General features: G+C 35.7%; 1 non-coding gene across 1 annotated transcript; it reads right to left on the reverse strand.

Annotated features, from left to right (window-relative positions):
• Positions 1-4,009: 4,009 nt before the first annotated feature.
• Positions 4,010-4,116, reverse strand: LOC111763922 (U6 spliceosomal RNA). Its single transcript, XR_002796648.2, has one exon. It is a non-coding gene; the product is annotated as a U6 spliceosomal RNA (small nuclear RNA).
• Between the last annotated feature and the right edge of the window lie 11,810 nt (positions 4,117-15,926).

Below are 15,926 nucleotides of genomic sequence, written 5' to 3' on the forward strand. Positions count from 1 at the left end.
CCAAATGATAAGAGAAAGTAGGCATTTTACTAAGTAAAAAAAATTAAAGACTTCTTATGGCTATAATATATTACATAAGCAGGAAAAAATGTGTACATTTATATCATGTGAACTGCAAAGTAATCAGGTAGAAATTTAAAGAATAAGATAGGAAGAAGCAACAATGCAATTATAAAATTCTTTTTGTGTTTTTTCTTTCATTTTAATTTTGATATAAGTTGGTTTTAATTGAAGAATTCTCAGGTTTTTGGCTGCTGGTATTTCTGTTCTTCTGCCTAAGAAAATGGATGATAAGGAGTCCAGGAATAAAGTACAATTTATGTGTTATTTAACAGTGTTGTACATTAGGAAAGCTATCTGCAAATTTAGTTTACTATGTCACATTATGAGTCTATGCGTCATGAAATTGGGGGATCCTTTGAAATTTGTGAGTTTTACATGTTCCCTGGACTATGTAGCATCTAGTAATAAATCTCAGGTTTGCAAATACCATGAATTCATCTGGTCCATGCAGTCATCTAATATTTGAATCTTCCCTGCAGCATTCTTACCACGTGGTGAGTCATTGAACCTCTGTCTGACTGCTGGAATGGTGTTGCCACTTGTCTTTGAGTTTCTGTTACTCTATGGCATCTACCCATTGTTTCCAGCTTTATCCCTTGGGTCATCAGAACAAAGTTAATGTCTTCTGTTCCCTCTCCAGAAAAAGCTTTGTTCTACCTCTTCAAGCTACGAGCCTATTGATCTTTTAAAAAGAAAATCAAATTTTATCTCTTCTACAAAGTATTCCTTTGTTATCATAAACTTGGAAATTCCTCCCCTGGGGAAAATGAATTGTTCTCTTTCTTGTAATATAGGACATTATCCTAAGCATAAGCAGAGAAGTCACCACATTATGCATGGCTAGTTGTATAAAAATTTATTTCTCTGCTAAATTTTAAGCTACTTAAAATGCCATATCATAGTCACCTTGTATTTCCCAGCACACTATCTTGAAAAAAATATTATGTAAACAAATTTTTAATATTAATGTATTTGAAAAAAATAAAAAGTCCTGGAGTCATTTTTATGGTGATAGTTTTCTCAAAGTAGAGTAGAATAAAATGCAAGAAAAAACAAGCAAAATTCCATATTTTTGCTATAAAGTAAACCTATTATATATATATATATATATGATTATCAACTTTTAAGGGAAAAACCATACTTCTACCAGTTCCAACTGATCCTACCCTTGAGCATCTCCAAAGCAATATTTCAATTCATTGCAGGAATTCATCCCTAGGAACAATGGGAACTCCTTTCTTCTGAACAGCCTATGTGATGAACTGTTGTGGGACTTGGGGGTTCTTCCAGTGTCAGAGTCATAATCGTGCTGGTAACTATACCTAACCAAACTAATGGGCAGATCTATAGCCTTTTGGCAAACATGGGTCACCATGTGTTAAGAAGAGATTTTCTCATGGTGATTAGTAGTTGCCTATTCTTAAAAGTGTTTTGCTGTAAAGAAGGTAGTTAAGCCATATTGCTAGAAGTGATACAGATTTTGCAGTAGTTAAGAGCTTGAACTCTGGAACTAAAGAGACATTACTTTGGATCCTTGCCCTAAAGGGGATAACAGAGGGATATTAGACAAGTTAAATAGCTTATCTATGCTTCCCCTTTCTCATCTGTAAAATGTAGATGATAATATATACCTCAGAGTGATGTTCTATGGATTACATATCATATTCAAGCACTTGGCTAAATACCTAGTACCTAGTAAATGCTCAAACACTGTCAGCTCTTGTCATCATCATTATTAACAAGAAACTCAGTGATTTATTTTGGTACATATAAAATAATAGACACAGTAACAAATTGATGAACTACATAAATATTTGGGGTGCATAGGGACCAGAAGCAAATTTCCCTTTGCAATTTTTTTCACAATCGTTCAAGAATATTGGATATAGAGAGCAAATAATAAATCTTTTAAAATAATTTATAAATTCCTTCTTGTGCATGTGTCCATCTTTGTACGCTGTTTCCTTTAGATTGCAAGGACCTTTAGGCCAGAGACTGAATTTAACCTCGTGTTTAATATGGGCATTTATTTACTCAGAGTTCTTAAAACTTCACTCTTGAATAAGCTGCCTTAGAGCTAAGGAGATCAGGCAACCCATTTTTTTGAGGGATTATTATTTTTTTAGTACATTTGATGGGTGGCCTGTAAAATCCTAAGAGTGTGGCAATTTCTCCCCCACGCCCCCCCCCTCCCCCCGCCACGTTCTTTTTCATACTGCAAATATGCTTACTATAGTGGGAGGATTGTCATCCTGAGTTCAGGCAGTGGCACCACAACTTATATTTCTTTAGCATTATTTAAGCACATCTCTCCTCAAACTAAGAATTTACAAGGTTGACATTAGTGAATGAATGGTATTAAGCATTTACTTTGGACCAGATCCAGAGAGAGATGCTTTCAAATATATTATTTCAATTAATCTTCAAACAACCCCAAAGAAGCACATTATAATCCCCGTTTTACAGATGAGAAACTGGCTCAGGGAAGTGAAATGATTTGCCTAACGATATTCCATGTGGAGGGAGCAATAAGTAGCGAGGCAAGTTTGAAATTACTAGACCACAGGTATTGGGAAAAGAGGAAGATGAAGGAGGTACAACAAAATAGGGAAAGGTAGGCAAGGACTACAAGCAGTTGCTGTCAGAGTTTAAGAATTATCAGTCTCATCTGGCATGATGGTTAAAAATGCAAATTCTTGTCTTCATCCCTCTACTCTGATTTAGTAAATCTAGTATGTGGGCAGGAACCTATATTTTAATAAGCTGTCCAAGTTATTCTGTTTCAGTTGGTCTGAAGTCCATGCCTTGGAAAACACTGCTGGAGCAAATGGGGAGCATTGAAAGGATACTTTGCAGGTGAGTTTCATGATTCTTGGATAATGAGGAGCATGGATCAAAAGAATTCTAAATTAGAGACAAAGACCCATTTGGTATACTTTTTCGCAAACGTGTCCTCATAATAAGAATCACCTGGAAAACTAAAAAAAACCTCATGCCTGTGTCCTACCCCCAGAGCTTCAGATTTCATTGGTATGGGCTATGGCCTGGGCATTGGCATTTTTAAAAATTCCCTCGATAACTTGGATACGCAGCAACATTTAAAAACTACGGATTTAGGAGACTTGGACACATGGCACACATGGGACACATGGCAGACCTAAATTGAGGCAGCACCAATGGATTGAAAGCACAGCTGATAGTCCACTGGCTCACCTGGGGGGATTAGGAGGGAATTCTTCCACGTGACCCATGGTAGCCAGGAGCCATGAGCCTGGACCTGATTTTAACATCTACTCTCTGCTTTTGCTGAGCACCCGCATCGTGCCAGGTGCAGCCCCCACAGTCACCACAGCCCTGGGGATGTTAGGGAGGTAACCCGGATATGGAGAACCCTAATGGGGCGGAGAGCTAGAAAGATTCCCTGCAATGTGGGTCCAGACTTGGGCCCACTGTCTATTTTGGATCCCCAATTTGATCCCTCCTGGTCTGCCCATGCAATCATAGGGGAGTTGATAGACTTGACAAATACAGTTGAATGGTAGTGACTACATGGGATGTTGTACTGAGAATTATTTTTAAACAAGGTCGGGGGTTAGCAGGAGAAAGGACGTCTTGGTCAGGGAAAACTGTCTGCCAGGGGACCGGAATGGGGTTAATGAAGCCCTCAGGTCAGAAATTCACTATCCCATTGTTTTGTTGTTGTTTTCTTTTGTCTTTATTTTTTTTAATTTACATTCAAAAAACATGAGGTCCCCATATACCCTCCACCCTCCTCACCCCACTCCTCCACCCATAACAACAACCACCTCCATCATCATGAGACATTCATTGCACTTGGTGAATACATCCCTGAGCACCACTGCACCCCATAGTCAATGGTCCACACCAGAGCCCACACTCTCCCACAGTCCACCCAGTGGGCCATGGGGGGACATACAGTGTGCGGAAAAATATGGAACCCTTCACGAATTTGCGTGTCATCCTTCGGCAGGGGCCATGCTAATCTTCTCTGTATCGTTCCAATTTTAGTACATGTGCTGCTGAAGTGAGCACACTATCCCATTGTTAATCACAGAACATTAAGTTCACTGCCTGGATTTTTACGCAGTTGTTCAATGTTCAATTCTAACAGTGCAGAGAAACTCCTTACCTCAATTGACAACACACTACTCAGAAACAGATTTCTAGTACATAATTCCGTTATTTTTTTGGTTTCAAACTGCTCCTTCACTTGCTGTTTCACAAATCCCTTCTCTGCAAGAATTCAGGTGGGAATATCTTGCATGGCTTCCTCTTCTAAATGTTCTTGCCAGGGAATATTTCCTGTGGCAATAAGAGGGCTTAAGTAGGCTTTCATTCTTTCAGGAAGGAAAACATTGCCTTCTGATCTGAAGGAGGTATAAAAGACCTCATTATTTTCCTCTGTGATTGCTACTGTTTTTCCTTACAATTGGCTTTCTGGAGTTTTCTACCCTAGGATGACCTAAACTTAGTTGGCGTCTGCTGTTTCAAGCATGCTTTGTGGGTTACGTGGAAACATTCCTTGAAAAACCTATGGGGATGAAAACGTGGCAAGAATTTTGTAAAACTTTGGGTAGCACTAAAAAGTCTTGAAAAGATATTAGAGAAATTAGAAAAATCATCAGTGTTAATATTATTTTACAACGGATACAGATACTTTCTATTTTACAGGTTGTAAAACTGAGGCTCAGAACAGGGAAGAGGAATGGTAGGAACAATTCATTTTGGTATGTCTGGCATTCTGTCAAGCATTAATATATTTATTTCATTTGTTCATAAAAGCTGTGTAGATTAGGTATTATAATACCTGTTTTATGAATGAGGAAATTAAACATCAAAAAGGTGGAGGGTCTTGTCCAAGGTCAAACTACCAGAAGTGGTGAAAATGGCCTCTAAACTTTGCTCTGACTGATTCAAAAGTTCTTGTTCCTTTTAGTGTCTCTTAAAGGTTACAAGAGCAAGAGGTGAGAGATCCATGGTCTTCTGGCTTCCAGTCCAGGGTGTTTTTAGTTTCCTACCATCATAAAATGCTTCCCTGTCTTTCAGGTGTCAGAATAGACTTAGCTTAAATCTTAGGTAGATCACATTTTTTTTCCAAAATTAAGAGGTCTCTGGAGTTTTAGAGCATATTCCAACTACAGGTTTCAAATTGAGGGTCCAGCAATTCTTGGGCTATAATAAATGTATTAACTCTTGTTAGTTTAAGATATATAATAATAGTGTACCTGTATAAAGCACTTCCTATGTGCCTGGCACTGTCCTTAGTACTTTACAGGTATTAACTCATTTAATCTTCCTAACTCTTCCTGAGGGAGGTGCTACTATCAGTCACATTTTACAGAGCAGGAAACTGGGGCACAAAGAGTTCCCATAGCCAGAGCCACTGCCCATATTCTTAACTGCTTTGCCAGCCTACCTCCAGGTAAGGCTTCCACCATCTCTCCTCTCTTCTGCTTTTATCCTCATTCCTACAAATGCTGCTCAGCAGAGTAACCTTCAGATTACAGCTACTCACCACTCACCCTGTTTTCTGACTATAATTATCTTACATAAAATCTCTCCTGTGGATTTCTAAAATAATTCTTTTCTTCCTGTTTGAAAGAACAGCCCTGTAGTACAGATCCTGGGGTCATTCTGGCTTGAGTTTGTCATTGCTTGAATTGCATGTTACACCTGTATCTGCTTTAGATTTATCTATTTTGCTAGTAGTGCTTTGGGCTTGCTTTTTCTATATAGCCACAGAATCTTTAATCTCTGAAGAATAATTTTCTTTACATGATTTTACTTTTCTGAGAATGTTTTTAATGATAGATATTATAATGTTCTGATTTGAAGAAATTACAGGCTCTTTAGAATCGACTTGCATTTAAGATTTATTTGCCATTTTAGCCTCAAAGGAAGCTAAAATACCCCCCTTTTTAAAAATGTATTGACAATGGAAAGGATATTGATGTTCTGGCATTATAGGTTCTATATAAATTCAAGAGGTTATGAAGATTAATTTTTGAAATTCATTATTCCTTGTGAGGGTTGATTATAGCTATTGAGATTATGAAAATAAAATGTCAACTCTTTCATAGATTTGCTTTCCTTCTCATGGATAAAAAAGCAGTTCTGTGTTATAACTTTTAAAATGTAGTTGAGTTTTTTTCCTAAATAGTCATTTCAGAGGAATGATCTATGACTTGTCAACCTACAGTATAGCTGATGTAAAAGTTTGTGATGGCAACCCTAAATGTTTTATCACCTGTCAGAAATTTCAGTGATAATAAAAAGTAACATCCTTTAAATTAATTAGACATGATTAGGACTTCAAGCCCAGAGGCCACTTCATTATGCAAAAATTATAGCAGTTAGCTATTTAAATCACCATTAAATTGATTCTTATGTTAATTGGTATCTTGCTTATAACCCTAGATTTTAATTTATATAAGATCTTTGAAAATCATAATAAAGTATAATGAAATATTATTTTGAAAAAATTCTTTTGTGTAAAAAATGCACTGAAGAATTGATTGCTATGTTTGATTATAGGTAGAATTTCTGTGTAAAAATAAAGCTAATTTCTCAGGAAATGGAAAGGCTTATATTCATTTCATGGGCTTGTGCAGCCCCCACAAACACCAATGGAAGTTGCACTTGTGGTTCAAGAGGGTAATGTTTTTCCCCAGTGAGCACTGTCTTATCTTATTCCTGTCTGACATGGGAAACAGGGTTTAATTTAACCATTTGAGATGCAGCATGTGCTGTGACACATTTTGGAAAAGGAGGGTAATGTGACTGTGCAAAGTTGACTTTTGAAGATAGGAAGTGATATGTATTTCAGAAAAGAACTGACATCGTGGACTAAAATAAGCTTGAGTAGAATATCACCCCATAGGATTTTAATAAGCAGATGTTGATGAAGTGTATGTTTGAAGTTAAAATGGCAGTTGCAGGAAACTTGGAATTAATTGTTCTTTAAGGACAAATTGAGATGAACTGAGGCACATCCAAAGTATTCTCTTCAGATTCATTTAAACCTCCTCAATGCTTTTTTTTGTTTCAAGTGACTAGTTTTGAGTCTGCATGATTGCAGACAAATTTAAATGTCCCAGTCTCTTTTAGAAATCAAATCTTTCCTAATTAAAATCCTTCTATATCTATATTTCTAAATTTCTCACCAGTTTACAAGTTCCCTGAATATAGGAAATATAGATTATCAATACCACATAGAAAAGCAAAATGCTCTAGTGGCCTTCAATAACTGTTTGCTGTCGATGCTTGGCCCTAATTCCTGAGGCTAAGTTTTCAGTTACTTAAGAATTTCCCAAGGAAGCTCTAGTATGTTTAGTGGGTTTTAGCAATGATTATATTCAAATTTGAAATGATAATTACAACACTATAAATTACAAAAAAAATATATTTTTAAGTATGAAACTAGAATTGGGTCAGTAAGAAACAGCTGTTAGGAATGGGAAAGTATAAGTTTACATAGTGCAGGCTAAATGCACCCATATTATTTTTGTTGCTCTCCCCCATCCTCATATTTGTGATCTTCATTCAGGTTTTAGTTGCATATTTTTTTGTTTTGCTTACTTATTGACACCTTGTAGCAGCTCAAGGATTGAGGAGAGATGAACCTAAGAGGGGAGCAAGTAAGTACCCACTAACACACAATTCAAAGCAAGTGCAGTCTGAGATAGGTGCAGAGTTGGGGGATTAGGCTAACAAGGGGAGTTAATGAAGAGGAAATACATTTTTATCTAAAATGTTCCAGAAGTCATAATCCAAGAAAGGTGTGCTTGTTCCTAGATCTGCAGTCCACTCTTCCATACTCTACTATGCGATGCGGGCTCTGGACCCTGCAAACTTCATTTCTGCTTTGCTAACTTTCCTCTCTTAGAGACTATCACTAGGTGGGCACTGGAAGGAGAAAGTAAATCTCCATTAGGAACAAGGGACTGATTACTTTCTATTCTTCTGTTCTTCTCATAATGAAGCAGAAGCGTCCCAGCAGCTGCTATTCATTTCAGTAGCAGTTGTCAACTCAGGTTTCAGTTTTCCCAACAGTCAAAACCATCCTCAATACATCTCCTTAGAGATGCTCTTTGACTAGTGCACCTTCATCCAGGATCTGAGTTCCAGAGCTACAGGATTCCCCCCACTGAATTCAGAGACTCCAACATTGCACTAACCAAGATGGTAGCCACTAGCTACTTGTGCCAATTAAAATTAAAATGAAATAAAATTAAAAATTCATTTCTCAGGCATGTTTCTAGTGTACATTCGTATAATATTCTATTGTAAAGAAGTTACAGGTCTTTTAGCTGATCTAGGTTGGTTGACCAATGTATTCAAAATCCTTTGGAGGTAAGAAAATTGGCTCCCTTTCCTCACACATACCTAACCTGGAAAAGACCTGGAGTTTCCCTTTCTATACTCAAGGCAAGTCTCTGCAGGCCTTTTGGTTAGCTCCATGCTCTTTCCTACAATAGTGCTCTGTAATCTATTTAAGCCCTTTTGACACTGAGTTCCTTTGGGAACAGAATTATAGGCTCATTATAAATCTAAGTTAGAGTGAATGGAATCTATGGAATTAGTTTGGATACAAGAGAAAACAGAGAGGATGGGAGTGAGGTCAGTTTTCTGTTTGTTCAAACCCTGAACCATATCTTAATTTTCAGGTAGCATATACCCACATTCACAGTCCACAATATCATATGGATTTGTATATTTGAGGGCCAAAATTCACTAGTACAACTATCTACTTTACTGCCCCACTTGAGTTAGTAAAATTACTAAACAAATAAATACAAGGGGATCTCTGAAATTTGGAGCTCTGTCATCCCAGGAGGGTTACCCCAGGTACAGGGACCATGTGGTAAGATCCAAGGAGTCAAGGGGAATGAGGACTTCAGTTCCCAGGACATGCCAGGAAGGTATCGGAAATTTCAGGAAAGCAAGGTTTCCAATATTCATAATTTTGCACTGAGCCGGTTTTATATGCACAAACATGCATATTCATGTATATTCACAAACACACCAACCATCTTTATTGATATCATCTTTCATGACCATAGTTAAAAATTAGTGAAGGAAAATAAGAAAAATCCATGATATTTGAAAAAGTAAAGGAGAATATTAAGATCTACAAATAAGAGCCAACTATCTGTTGAAAAAAAGTAATTAGGAGGTTAAGGGGACTGGGAAAATAACAAAGTTTTGTATTTGAGGAACTGATTATCTGTAGGGAGAGTAACAGAAGCTAAAGCTACTGTCCTTTATACCTCAACATATGCCTGGATTAAGATGAGAATCTGGAAAAGGCAGAAGAGGTCCCTACCTGAGGAATGCATCTTCCCAGAACAGAGCCAAGAAAGAAATTACCATATTGGAAAGGGCATTTCTGATTAAGACAAGTCATGTAAATATTGTACAGGTATCTGTAGAAAACGTTTATTCCCAGTAGGAAAACAATCTGCTTTGCTAAGACAACATTGGGTAAATGCATTTTTCCAGGATAAACTGCAGGCTTTCAAACTTCATCACAGGTTGTCGAGGTGTAAATCTAGAGAAAGTGTAGCATTCAATTGCTTTGCTTCTATGATAGTCGTGAACAATTATTTCATGTCTGACTCTGTCTCCTGAAATCCACTGCAAATAAATGGTAACAAGTGATATCTTAATGGTGAAACTGGAGACTCAAATCCATGTGTTTTTATTTTGCATAGATTTTGTATTTATTTACTTATATAATAAATGAGTTATAGTTGTGCTTGCTCAATATATGCAACTCAAAGCTTTAATTGAGGAACATTCGTAACTAATTTTCTATACTTTGATTCTTGTTTGAATTAGGCACGTTTTCTTATTGTATTGTTTCAAAGATTATTCAATGTAAAATCTGGACAGATGGACATAATATTCTCTGGATATGTTTTTCTTCCTCATGAGTGTGATATTTTTCATTGGATGGTTTAATTGATTTTGGTGTAATATGAATTTTGTAGATTTAATACAAATATATAATATGCATATAAAATTTCCTGAATAAACTCTTTATTACTCTATAAGTATACTATTTCAACACTGACATCTTCCAGTCAGTAGACACAATAAATGGGCCATATCATGAAACGTCTGTTACTAAATTGGAGTATTCTTTAAAATATATATTTCTCATCAAGCTTAAATATCCACCTTTGTACTTATCTTTCATTTCTGGGTGGTACTAGGTTAAACACTGGAGTTGATTGAATTGGGACACAGATAAGATGGCATTTTAAATCAGTGCCTGCATCTATGGTCTTACCCAAGCATGATGCTTTTGGGATAGTTTTCAATTATACAGTTGGAGAGAAAGGTTAAAATTATTTTTGTTTGCTTTCCTTGCTTATATTTTTTCAGCATGTTAAATAGGGTCTGTTTTGTCTGTTATTTGAAATCTCATCATCATCATCCAGAGAAATGTGGTTTGCAAATTAAAATAGTAACATCAGCTATTTCCCCTGACAGAGACTTGCTTCTACCCTGCCAGAGGCAGTTTCGCTGAGTAACAAATAGTTAGATGGTCTCTCTTGGCTGCTGCTGTGTTTATGAGTGTATAAGCACTGGCAGGCAGAGACCTGTCCTCTGTAGATACTAATACAAAGTAATGTGAGCCATAATCATGATTTTCTTTTGGAGAAATGGCAGTATTATTATTACTACTAAAATGTTTGCCAAAGGCCAAAATCAAACAACAATAACAAAATCTTTCTGATCCTTCTGCTGTCTACTTCATTAAGTGCTTCTCCAGACCTCAGCTAAATACATTCCCTTTCTGAACCTAATTCTGAAATCCTCATTCCTCTCACATAGAAACATTGGTCAAGTAAAGACTGCAGAATCACAGCCTAAGAATACAAGCTAATTGTATTTCTGCTTTGTTCTATTTTTTGTGTGTGTGCTTTTAGCTTAAGTGAATAAGAGATGTTGAAAGCTAGTGTGTCTTTCACAACCCCTCTGATAGCTTACCAAGAACTCACAACTGTGACATGGGAAAGATGTGTGTAGGAAACCTGCATATGTGTGTGTGTGTGTGCATGAAATAAGGTAATAAACCATCAACATCTTTCAGATATCACTAATCGTGTGTATATCATTGCTTCTAATTATATAATTATTTTTTTGCTGATTTCTTCTATTATTTATAAAATAAACATTGGTGGAGCTATAGCTAAGTTTATGTGATGATGCTAGTATGAGAGTTTGAACTAGCCTCGAATATAAAGTATAAACAGTGAACTATAAAGGAACACAGAGTAAGAAAGGGATATGTTTAGTGTGGTGGATTCACATAGAAAGTTAGATTTAACTTAGCCAAGTGTTCAAACTAATAAAAAATGGAAATACATTCCTTAGAGTAACATGAAAATACCTTGGCCATATGAGACTAGTTCCAGAATTTAATCATATTCTAGAATGCCTGAAATGTGGAATATGTGGGAATGAGAAAAATTTGATTTTTAAAATAACTTCAATGACATGTAGAAGGGAAGTTTGCTCTGTGTTCTTTCCTCTAGCTTCAGGAAGAGATGAGGATTTGAATACCCCTTGCAACATTAACTCAAGAAATTTTTAGATGTTTGCCTTTACAGTATCCAAGGTAAATGAGAATCTATTGGAGGGTTGTATGTCATTGTCAAGGTGTTTAGTAATGAGTGGCTGGTATTGACATACAGCCACACTGGAGAATGAGCGCTAGCCATGCACCTTTGAGGGAGCTATGTTTAACATCTGAAGAGACCCAAGAGCTATTGTGTTCTCTGATATCTAGTTATCCACACACAATGAGCCTCGTCTATTGTGGACACAAACACTTCACTGTGTGGAATGACAAAGACAGGAGAAACTGCTTGAAAGCCACCAAACTTCTTTGCTGTTGCTGTGCATTCTGTGCAGTTTCCTCTTCTATCTTCTTTCTTAAAGCTAAGTAAATTTGGTACTGAGTGAAACCCTGTGTGTTTTGTGAGTTTGATGTCATCCTGAAGTGCTATTAGTAAAAGACAGTGGGAGCAGTTGCAGAAGATAAGATCTTCACATGCAATTATTATTTTTTTCCATAAACTTCATTTTGAAAGCATAAACATAAGTAAATACAAATACACAAAAAAAGAAAATGAAAGTTTAAGAAACCAATATTCACAACCTAGAGATAATTTTTGCTAACATTTTTTCTGCGTGTATATGCATATCTAGGTTTTTATTAGCTCTAATGCTGTTCTGATATTACTTACTATTTCACCCATTTGTTTTTCCAGATGAATTTTATTTTAATTTTGTAGAATAATAGGAAAAAAATTCTTGTTGGGTTTTTGATTGGGATTGCATGAAAGATATGCCTTACTTTGACAAAGAATCAGCCATCATTTAAATATCTAATCTTTCCATTTAGGAGGAGAAATATTTCTCCTTTTACCAAACCAATTAAATTATCTCTCAGGATATGAATATTATCCCATATGAGTACATCTCTTGCTAAATGTGTATTTTGTATTTTTAAAGCTATTTGAAAATAAATTATTTAAACATTATAACTGTTTAGCTGGTATACAGGAATGCTATTTTTGCATGTTTTTCTTGCATCTGGGGAGATAAAAGATTTTCTATAGATGTAAATAGTTTATTTTTGTATTAGAGAAGCTGTGGATTACAGTACAATCATGTATAACATATGGGATTCCCATATGCCATCCTTTATTAATACCTTGCATTGGTGTGGGACATTTGCTACATTTGATCAAAGCACATTTTAAAATTGTACTATTAACTATAGTCCATAATTTAACTTAGGGTTCACTCTTTATGTTGTGCAGATTCAGGGTTTTTATTTTTAAATTTTTATTCTTTTACCATATATGCAACTGTCATATATACAAACTAAAATTTCCACTTAACCAAATTCAAATATATAATTCAGTGCTGTTGCTAACACATTCTTGAGATTAATATACATGTATATCCAATGATAATTAGGTTCTACAAATAAAATTTTTATGTAAGACATGTCACAAGTTCCAAAATATTCTTCCATTTTGCTAAACAGAAATATGCTTCATCATTTTTAATGGCTGTATGGAACTCTATTCTATGGTGCTATCATTTATTTAACCAATCACCTATAAATGCTAATTTTTCACTATTAAATTTAATACATAGGAAAAGTTTCTTTTCTAAAAATGATCAAATCATAATTCCACAGATATTATGAGAAGACATACCCACTCATTACACATATAACAAAAAATCCAAGTGGTGCCATAAACTCTATTTTCACTCAACAATATATTTCACAAATAATTTTAATGACAGTCTGATGTTCTGTTGTATGCATTTCATGATTTCCCTATTGTTTAACATTTATGTTTTTTTGTTTCTTTTTGCTTTTATACATTATAATGAACTTCCTTGAATAGGGAGTGTTGCACACTTGTCCAATTATTCCCTTAAAATGCTTCTCTAAAATGGATTTGTTGGGTAAAAGAATATACACATAGTCAAATTGTCTCTTACAAATATCAATTTGGGCATTTATCGGCAATGTATATAAATATCTATTTGGTATTTGTTGACTATTATCTCTTCACTTGTAAGAAGTTGCCTTCTCATGTCCATTGTCCATTTTTCTAGTAGAATGTTCATCTTTTTTTTCATTCAAAAAATTCCTCACATATTAGAGAATATCAACCTTTTGTCTGCCATATTATTGTTGCTTGACTTTTAATTTTTACAGTAATGATCTTGCTGAGCTGATTTTTAAAATAGTTATGGAGAAAAATCTACCAGTCTTTCCTGACCTGATACATGTTCTGCTATAGGATTTTCCTCTCCCTAAAATTTTTAGCTGTATAAAAAAGGCTTTCTTGTATTACTTTCTTTTTTTTTATTCCGCCCCCGCCCCTTGTAGCTTGCTCGCTTCTGCTCTATGTGTCCATTTGTTATGCATTCTTCTGTGTGACTGTATTTATTTTTATTTGCCCCCCTGCCTTGCGGCTTGCTTGTTGTTTTGCTCTCTATGTCCATTCACTGTGCGCTCTTCTGTATTTTTACTTGTCTACCTTTTGTTGCATCACCTTGCTGAGTTGGCTCTCGGCAGCACTTGCAGTCTGGGTGGCACTCTGCGGCACTTGCGGGTGAGCTTGCCTTCACAAGGAGGCCCTTGGAAGTGAACCCAGGGCCTCCCATATGGTAGATGGAGCCCAACTGATTAAGCCACGGCCACTTCCTGTTTTACTTTCTTTTAATCTAGAAGTCATTCATTAATTTATTTAGAATATTTTTCTGAGTTTTCCCCTATTGTAGATATTATATTTCTTGGATATTAATTGCCATACATATCTGTTCTCTCAATAGTGTTTATTTAACAGTAGATAGAGCATGTCCCCACAATACTTATTCTTCCATATAAACTTTGGAATACTTTTGAATCATTCCAACTTTAAATCCATTAAATGCCATTCTGCATTCCCTCTGGAAGGGAAAAAAGAAAAACTTAAAACCAGCAATGCTGCTATCAGATAAATAGATATCAATGTATACTTCTAAGAAAAAAAACTTTAAAAATGTAATGTATTACTAATTCAGCCTTTTTCTATATAATATTTCCATGTCAGATATTCTTATATTCCTGAAATTCTGTTTTAAATACCAAGGGTAATACTGATAAAATGTTTACTTTGAGAACTGTGGGGGAAAAAATTAAATGTTCAGTTCTATTAAGACAGACAAACTTCTCACACATAATGGTTTCCCATCCTTAAATGTAAGTAAGAAAAATATATGCATGAAATATATAGATTTATTGAGATATCTCTTCTACAAAAACAATTATTTATTCAAGGTCTCTTTTATGATTCTTGTGAAAAACTTGTATCTTTTATGAATATACTCTGTACTTTTATTGTTATATTTACTTTGTATTTTGGGTGTTTTTATCATGAATGAAATATTTCATATATATAAATGCATATATGTATATTTTAATTTGTAATTACAAAATAAAGCATCCATTTAAAAGATGAAAAACAAAAACTAATATGTATAAACTGGGAAGCGGACTTGGCCCAGTGGTTAGGGCGTCCGTCTACCACATGGGAGGTCCACGGTTCAAACCCTGGGCCTCCTTGACCTGTGTGGAGCTGACCCATGCGCAGTGCTGATGCACGCAAGGAGTGCTGTGCCACTTAGGGATGTCCCCGCATAGGGGAGCCCCACGCACAAGGAGTGCACCCCATAGGAAGAGCCGCCCAGCGCAAAAGAAAGTGCAGCCTGCTCAGGAATGGCACCGCACACACGGAGAGCTGACACAAGATGACGCAACAAAAAGAAACACAGATTCCCATGCTGCTGACAACAACAGAAGTGGACAAAGAAGACGCAGCAAATAGACACAGAGAACAGACAACCAGGGTGGGAGGTGGGGGGAAGGGGAGATAAATAAACAAATAAATAAATCTTTAAAAAATATATTTATGAACTAAAAAACATAGCTAACATTTATAATGTATACACATATTTAACCACCACTGAAGTCAAGACACATTTTCAGTGTCCTGGAAGCCTGTTTGTGTACTTCTTCCTAATCACACTCTTTCTCCTCCCAGAGATGATCAGTATCTTGACTTTTGTAATAATCATGTCCTTGCCTTTATTTACAATTTCATCATCTGAGTACACATCTCTTAATAAATATAGTTTTGTTTTGCTTGTCAGACTGAAATAATTGGTCATTGCACTTTCTATCCAAACTTGTATAATTAGTTACCTTCAGGCTTTAAACTCATACTGTTTTCAATATTTTAGCTGATTTTCTTTATTTT

Source organism: Dasypus novemcinctus, chromosome 14 (assembly GCF_030445035.2).
Source record: "Dasypus novemcinctus isolate mDasNov1 chromosome 14, mDasNov1.1.hap2, whole genome shotgun sequence".
NCBI classification, from domain to species: Eukaryota; Metazoa; Chordata; class Mammalia; order Cingulata; family Dasypodidae; genus Dasypus; species Dasypus novemcinctus.